A 9,287-nucleotide genomic window follows, 5' to 3' on the forward strand; every position below is an offset into this window, starting at 1 on the left:
TCTCTTTCACCCTCGTTAAGTGATGCAACTATTTCGTTGAGCCTGCATTCCTCAACCATCCACTGAACTTCCACAAATTGAATGTCCGTCAGCGAACCAACTTCCTATGAGAATTTCGATAGTGAAGGTAACTGAGTCTGATCATCGTCATCATTAATATAGAAACTATAAATTAACGTAAATTAATTCTACAACCTAAAAATCTCGGTGTGTCAGTCCAGTCATTTGATGTGCAAAAATGCTTCCATGTCCTATCTGAATGATTGAGGCCATCAACTTCATAAAGGCAACTCCACGGTAAACAGTTCTATCACAATATTGAAGTGATATCCTGCACATGGTTTGTAAATCTCCGTTTACTGGCAAAAATGGCTCACAGGAGAGAACGAGAGTGTGAGAATTGAGCTGTAGTAGTAAATAGCCTCACATGAACTCTTCTGTTGCTTCCGAACGTACTCTCGCATAAGCAACAGGGTCGCTCTCTTCCGGCGGTCCGTAGGGCATTTTCTCACCCCTGCTTTCTAGAACCCCAGACGTAGTCGGAGAAACGTAATCCGAAAATGAAAGGCTCATACTGAGTTGCGGTGCAGCAGGCGATGGATGGCACGGGAAAGCTGGTTTTCTTCAAAACCAACCGGTTGCTTCGATGGGGTCGGGTGGTTGTATTCGTACGCTGGATGGGAGGAAGTGATTGGGTTGGTTGGGAAATTGGTTGCAGGAACTTTGAAGACTCAGCTCGCGGAATTTTTCATCCTATTCCATCCGACCGTTTTCCGGCAACTTTGCCTCAATTCGCACAAAGGAAAAAGTCTTACTCATCGTTACAAACAGATGATTAGGAAGGTATGAACAAGGAAGAATGATGACTGATGACGTTTGAAAGCTGGTGTTGAAAATGACCTTAATGAACAGGTTGGAATGTTTTTCAATAAAAATTATACCCCACCACCTGGGAGAAACATTCAACATTAAGATAATTAATGAGGTTTAGATTTTCATCTTTCTTTTTTGGGTCGAAGTAAAGGTAATGAGTTTCGAGCGTGCAGATCTCAAAGCGACAGTGAAGAATGAATCAAATGAACGAACAGTTGGTATGATGTATCCTGTCTGGCTATGGCTACAGGTGACCTAATTCTGGAATGGAAAATCTGCTAGAGCTTGTGTTTCAGGTGCACTCGAAGCAGGAAATGGAACTGCGGGAAGGCACTTGTACAGAAATATGGTCGACTATTGAAGGCGTGCAGACAGCAAACGTAGGGCGAAATGTTAGTCAAGGTCTAGTGCGAGCGCTGTGCTGGGTGGAGAAAACTAGGTTGGTAGGGTGAAGGGCTATCACTATCGTAGCGTGAATAATTCAATGGGAGTGTGCAATCTTTTTTTCCTACTAAGCTTGAATGAAGCCTATAACCGTGAATAATGGATGAGAAGGTTGACAACAATGGGATTTTAAAAAGCATCCTTTGTGGAAAATGATTTATGGAGAAAGTGTGCGATATGAAGATGTAAAAGGAAAATCTATCACAAACAGTTCAACACAATGGTTACTAATAAAGAAATCATTATCTCCCCGGGCATTTTATTGAATAAGGAATTATATTCAATTATATACAATGTATTGTGTCTTGTTTATGATCCCTTCCTTATTCATTGTATTTATTTTCTTTATTTAGGTACGGCCGATTCGCCAAATAATGTACAATAAATTGTGGCACACTATTAAAGAAAAAGAACCTATTGCGATTTACGCTAAAAATCTTGCACATAAATGAAATGCCATAATCAGCGTAATTTTGCACGAGATATAGCCCTAATGGGTTTTACAGTGTTTGCATTTATTTGATTGGATAATAAAAGCAAGAACAAATAAATTATTACATTCACCACCCTCAAACATTCCATGAACATTCATTCATGTTCCAAGAAAATACGATTGTCTCCTTACATTCTTGGCATTAATATATGTAAATGTGTACTCACAATAAAGCATACACTAAAAATATTGTGTTAGCCTGAAATTGTAACCAAACATATCAACGAATACTACAAATTCCAAATTAATTGAGTTTTCTTTCACGGACCATACCAGCTAACGAGAAACCATCCATTCTATTCTAATTCCTGGAAAAATGAAACCGTACAATACCGAGCAACTGTAAGTTCTCAGAGCCGACATTCCACCAACACCCTGCTTCAAATAAACCTCGGGTTGGATTCACGAGGACAACAAGGTCGGCATTGACTACAGGGCAAAGCACGAATCCTTATTTATACAACTTCCACAAAGGCAGGAACATGTTAAATATAACATTGTTGGTTTGGTTCTGCTGATCATAATGCACCCAACTTAATTTGAGCGATGGTATTTGTGCCAATTGTGGGTTTCTATCTCTATTAAAACAATGTAAATTTTTGGTTTTCAAAATTAGGATACAAAGTATGCTTTGGTCTTGCAGGTCTTCTTTTTCCATTTCTCGTATACGTAAAGGTTATAGGATTTTTGGCATTATATTCTCAACTAGAACATTGCTGCCTTGCAATAATCATTAAATACTTTTACAGTTATTGACTACCATGTTACCATTTTTGTTATCATTTTTACTTTTTTATCGTAAGGCTAATACCCATAAATGTCGAGAAAAGAGGGAGGGAGTTTTTAATACTATGTAGATGTTTTTTAAGTTGTATAATTTTTTTAAAAAGAAAAACCACAGCAATTGAAATCATGTAGTAAAGGCAATCCGAGTTTTGTTGTCGTTGGCATTGTTCAGTTCACTTCGTTTATTGACCCTATATCACTGTTACTGGACAGAGTCCTCAATACGCACATAAACCTTAACAATCGAAACCGGCCGGCCGGCATAGATTGGAGTTGGGTGCGATTGATATGAGTACCATTTCCCATGTTTTAGCCCTGCCATTCATGTGTTAGCTTCACCCGCGCCTGAGTTTGATTTCCTTTGGTCGTAAATACACGGTCATGGAAAACGGGAAGCTGTTACAGAGCAGGCAAATAATTCATACATGAATGTGCCTTCCTATGATGATTGATACGTTGTGATTGTCGTATTGTTGTTGTCAATGTACACATGAATAAAATGCTGCTTTAGTCTATCTATACAGATAGATGACTCAATCAGTGACTGTGATCAGGTTCGAAGAATAGAGACCAAAAATTTGCTTCGATATTATTGCAATAAGTTTGTTCGTTTGTATATTCCATTTACGGTTTCTCGGGATTCACAACACTGCCCATGATAGCATTTTCACAGATTTTTATAAGACAAATTCTTAAAGCATTGCTCTTGGTATAAACTTGAAACTATCTTTTATTAAGTTCATTTCATTTATTTAGTTTACATTTGACGCCACAATACACGGTTCGGGGCCGCATCTCTCCATCCTCGAATGCGCCCCACGCATGCCAAGTCGTTTTGCACCTGGTCTGTCCACCTTGATCGCTGCGCTCCATGCCGTCTCGTACCTACCGGATCGGAAGCAAACACCATCTTTGCAGGATTGCTGTGCGGCATTCTTGTCACATGCCCTGCCCCTCGTACTCTTCCGGCTTTAGCTACCTTCTGGACACTGGGTTCGCCGTAAAGCTGGGCGAGCTCGTGGTTCAATCTTCGTCGTCACACACCGTCGTCTTGCACACCATCAAAGATGGTCCTAAGCACCTGTCTTTAGAATATTCCGAGTGCTTGCAAGTCGTTCTCGAGCATTGTCCATGTTTCATTTTCGTAGAGGACTACCGGTTTATCAGAGTCCTGTACATGACACATTTGGTGCGGTGGTGAATCTTTTATGACCGCAGTTTCTTCTGGTGCCCGACTTCCACAGATGATGCGCTTTCATATTACACGACTAACATTATTACCAGCCGTTGGCAAGGATCCCCGTCTATAGTAACACTGCTTCCCAGGCCGGCCCTGTCGCACATGGCTTCGCCCACAAGCATGTACTTTGTCTTCGATGCATTCACCACCAGTCCAACTTTTGTTGCTTCACATTTTAGGCGGGAATACGTACAGTTCTGCCACCTTTGCCGACAATGTCCATGTCATCCGCGACACATATGAATTGACTGGATCTGTTGAAAATCGTACCCCGGCTATTACACCAGGCTCTCCGCATGACACCTTCTAGCGCAATGTTGAACAACAGGCACGAAAGTCCATCACTTTGTCTTAGTCTCCAGGGCGATTCGAACGAACTGGAGTGTTCGCCCGAAATCTTCACACAGTTTTGCACACCATCCACCGTTGCTTTGATCAGTCTGGTAAGCTTCCCAGGGAGCTGTTTTCGTCCATAGTTTTTCATAGCTCTACGCGGTCTATACTATCGTATGCCGCCTTGAAATCAATGAACAGATGGTGCGTTGGGACCAAGGTTGGGACTTGGTATTTATGGCATTTTGGATGGATTTGCCGTACAGTAAAGATCTGGTCCGTTGTCGAGCGGCCGTTAACGAGGCCGGCTCGGTAACTTCCCACGAACTCATTCACTAATGGTGGCAGATGACGGAAAATAATCTGGGATATGACTTCGTAGACGGCATTAAGGATGGTGATCGCTCGAAAGTTCTCACACTCCTGCTTGTCGCCTTCCTCATAGATGGGGCATATAACCCTTTCCTTTCACTCCTCCGGTAGAATTTCAGTTTTCCAGATTCTGATTATCAGTTTGCGCAGGCGAGTGGCCAGCTTTCCGGGCCCATTTTGATGAGCTCAGTTTCGATACCATCCTTATCAGCTGCTTTATTGGTCTTTAGCTGTTGGATGGCATCCTCAACTTCTGCTTTCGCTGAGCTGACGTAGTCATCTCCTTCGGTGCCTTGACTTCCACTGCCTGTACTCTCAGCGCCATTTAAATGTTTTTCGTAGAGCTGCTTTCACCATTCGATCACCATACGATCGTCAGTCAAGATGCTCAAAAGATATTTTAGTTACAAGATAAAGATTGCCGCTTCGGTTCCCTTTGTTCTGCTGTCCGAAACATGTTGGGTACCGAACTGTCAAATTGTATGTATGTTTCCTTCATTGACATTTAGCATTTCGGCTCACAACACGAAGCCTTTGCGAGATGCGTTGAGCTTCTGATAGAGTTTGCGTGTTTCTTGAGAACGGCAGAGCTATTCCATCTCCTCGCAGAAAGTCCCTTATGTCCTCAATGTTCATATAGGATTTTTGCTAAAAATACCAGATATAGGTCCAAAGTTGTATTTTTTCCTCGTCCTGGTGCTTTTCCAATTTTCTGGCTACGCCACTGTTTCCGATCATCGATCAACCCACTTCTTAGCTGAATTTCACTGAACGTAGCGCTTGCGTACGCATTGGCGAAACTAAGTGGGACTCTTTCCCTATCACATCTGGTGTGCCTCAAGGGAGCTATCTTGGCCCAATTCTTTTTATATTCAGTTCAATCAAAGGTAATTGCCTATTTCCGGGGATTAAACCACCCGACTTGGACGTTAATTTACAATGTTATGAAAACTCATATGTGAATATGTACGTTATGTGGAAGATATTGATTTGAAAAATGTATTGGAGGTAACCACTTTCCCTTCGATGGGACTCGAACCCATGACCCTACTGTAGGGTCATGGGTTCGAGTCCCATCGAAGGGAAAGTGGTTACCTCCAATACATTTTTCAAATCAATATCTTCCACATAACGTACATATTCACATATGAGTTTTCATAACATTGTAAATCTTTTTATATTGTTTGTCAACGATCTCTGCATTGCAATTAAATCTCCAAACCTAATGTTCGCCGATGACTTAAAATTCTTTCGTGTAGTGTCATCAGTTGCCAAACGTGCTATGCTATCCAAGCCGACATTGACATATTACTGAACTGGTGTAAGTTGTACGAAATGGAAGTACCTAAATGTCAAGAAGTGTAATGCGATTTCATATTGTCGAACGAGGAATGCAACTGTCTTCAACTTCAACTGCCAGCATCGCCCGAGTCAACACTGTCAAGGATTTTGGAGTACTACTGGATGAAAAACTCAATTTTGCTCAGCACGTTGCAGTACACGGGAAAAAATCCGGAACCAAAAAGTGCCAAAATGAGTCATGATTTCAAGAAAAATGTGTTTTTTTATGTTATGAAAATACACCATGAAAAAAGGTCATGAAATCATGACTCAGTTTGCTGTAACGCAAGCTTGGCGTTACATTTCGATATTTCATGACGAAATGTGGCAAACTGAGTCATCATATCATAAAGTGCGGACTCCGGGACCATGACCTGAAGTCATGAAAACAGAATCATAATTTATGAATCTGGAATCTGTCATTTATGGTTCCGATGAATTTGACGAAAAGTGGAAATTTGGTCATAATATCATGACGCATACACACTGAAACCATGAACTAAGGTCATGATCGCAGATATACAATTCATGTATCCGGCATCCGTCATTTATGATTCAAAAGTGTCAGTTCAAATTTCAGAATAAAAATCATTAGTTAAAATGGCAGAACAGAGGAGTACGGATTTTTTTTCAAGCATTTCTGATGGAAAACGCGTCCACTAGTTCTGGCTCATTAGGTTTTCCAGCAGTGACTCCATCGTATGATCCAGTTTTAATTTAAAAATGTGTGCATTTGAAACCACAGAGATTATGATGAGGTAAGGGAATTGATGATAAATAAATCCTCCAGCCACAAATTGAAACAGGAAAATATTGGGGAAAATTATAGATGTTTTAGTTACAAGATAAAGTTTGTCGCTGTCATCGCTGTCCGGAAATTGTTGCTGGCGAGGATACGGCGCTAAATGTAAATGAAGGAAAAACCCATACGATTTGACAGTTCTGTCCCCAACATGTTTCTGACAGCAGCACAACGGAAACCGAAACGACAATCTTTATCTTGTAATTAAAATATCTTTTGGAAAAATATACAATGGATATACGGATGATCATCATGGACGGACGTAACACAAAATAAATTAGAACACGAAGATCATCATTTGCAGAAGGTAAACTGCTTCCTGGGTACGTACCAGCGTAGTGTCGTAGCTCTGCGTTGGATTGTGGAACAGCGTGTACCAATCGCACAGGCGGCGCACACCGCAGGAATTAATCCGCAGCTGCCAGATTGGACGAGGACTAGTTTTCCAGAAGAGTCCAACCACAGTATAGTTCTAGGCACTTTTGCACTGTTTTCTGCACACTATCCCGGTGGTGCGAAAAATTGTTATCCTTCTTCCCATGTTTCGCGAAAATCAAATGCCGCTTGCTTTGCCTCTCCGAGCTGATTGAATCTGACGATGCGCCACGATAAGCAAAAGGTTCAATACAGCAGTTTTTCCCTTCGTTTTCAATCAGTTCATGTGGTGGCATGGTTTTAGTGGGCGCTCTGAACATTTTAAAGTTGTTTTGGGTTCGAATCCCGTTGCGGTCCTAAATTTTTGTAAATATGCTTGTAAAATTTGTCTGATGAGGCGACGAGAAGGAAAATTTGTGGATTAAAATTAAATTATCCGGGCGATCCGGCGCTCACGAATTTATCACCCGCCATTCTATCCGGATAAAAATGTTGTGTGAGAATACTTCCTCACAGGGGGACCATGAAAAATCACACTCCGCTAAATGGATTAATCGCAGGTTTTTATTCATATGAGTGAGAATTCCGAAGCCTGCATATTTTCATTACTCTGGGTCATGATTCCATGACTCTGAGTCATGTTTTCACGACTTAGCGACAGTTTTCATGACTCAGCTTCATGATTTCATGACTCAGAGTCATAAAAACATGGCTCAATATCATTATATTTTATTTATGAAAATGCGGCTAGCATTTTGATAACGCTGCTGCACATATGAACGTAGCTCCAGAAAAAAATTCTAATGCTAATCGCCGTTTGGGTCATTATATCATGAATTGTAGAAAATTATATCATGAACCAACCAGTTTTATGAAATCATGACTTTTTAGTCATGAATTCGGTTACGGATTTTTACCCGTGTAACGACTGCTTTATTTAAATTCAAGAGTTGACCAATTTGGGGTGCCAATGGAATGTATGAGAAAAAAATTGTAATCGAATTTCAAAAAACTACATTGCTCACATGTTTCATTACCCCAAAATATGACCCCATGCAAAATTTGACCTCAATCGTACATTATTTAGGAGTTCCTCAAATTCATCACAGTTTTGATATTTTTACCCATAAAAAAATTCCCAAAGTCGAAAAGTCGGAAAAGTCGAAAATTGATTTTTTGTTTTTGATGCCAAATGACTTAAAAATGCATGAAACGTAAGGATCTGACGTTATTTAAAAGCAAAACAAAAAATGAAAGAAATCGATTTTTTCTCTTATAACATTTTTGGGACTTCAGATGATGTTTTTTTTTAATCAAATTTGAATACCGGACGATACGAAAATGTTTTCGTAGTCAAAAATATCCCCCTATGCAAAATTTGAGCTAAATCGGACATGATCTAGAGGTGCTCAAAATTAATCAAAACTTTATTTTTTTTATTCCACATGATCTAGGGAACATGATCTAGAGGTGCTCAAAATTAATCAAAACTTTATTTTTTTTATTCCATTCTACATTTTCCCATTACCAGTATTTATTTGAACTTTAGAAGTGAAAGCAGTCACGCTGTTTATTATTATTATTTTTCATAAAATGGAGGATGTTCTGTTTGTTGGGGAATATTTGCCATTGTTTTTCAAGTCATCTAATTTGCCGTCGTATAGTGAAGTTCTTCGTAAGTTCATGTCATTTGCGAGCTGATAAACAAACTGCTAATCAGAGTGCGCAAATAAAAACATAAGCGTTGATAGCTGTATGGAAAGGAAAACAAATTAATCAAGTGATTGGTAATAGGGCAATTGAATTTAAAATTTTGCGTTACCATAAAAATTGGAGAGATCTACAGAAAAATAGGCTGCTAATGTCGACGACTGAACTTGAGAAGAGGCAATACTTTTCTGATTCGATTCGACATCTGCAAGAAGTGTAAACCGAAGAACAAGTTGGAAAAGCAAGCAATGCGCTACTTGTAGGGGAAGAGGCCCCAAAACGCCCCCTGATGCAAAACGCCTTTTGTGGTTTCCCTCATATTTACCGTCATTAATATGTCCGTAACAAAACTAGATCTAAAATTATGTAGGATAGGCGAAGAAAGTTTCAAAATAGTGCATGGGAAGGTCGGAAAAACCGTATATTTCCACATTTTGAAGAAACATCTAACATTTTGGCGAGGCAAAACGCCCTAGTGGCAATAACCTACAAAGTACTTGCGTCACCACGGACTATCC

This window comes from Armigeres subalbatus, chromosome 2, assembly GCF_024139115.2.
Source record: "Armigeres subalbatus isolate Guangzhou_Male chromosome 2, GZ_Asu_2, whole genome shotgun sequence".
In the NCBI taxonomy this organism is placed as follows: Eukaryota; Metazoa; Arthropoda; class Insecta; order Diptera; family Culicidae; genus Armigeres; species Armigeres subalbatus.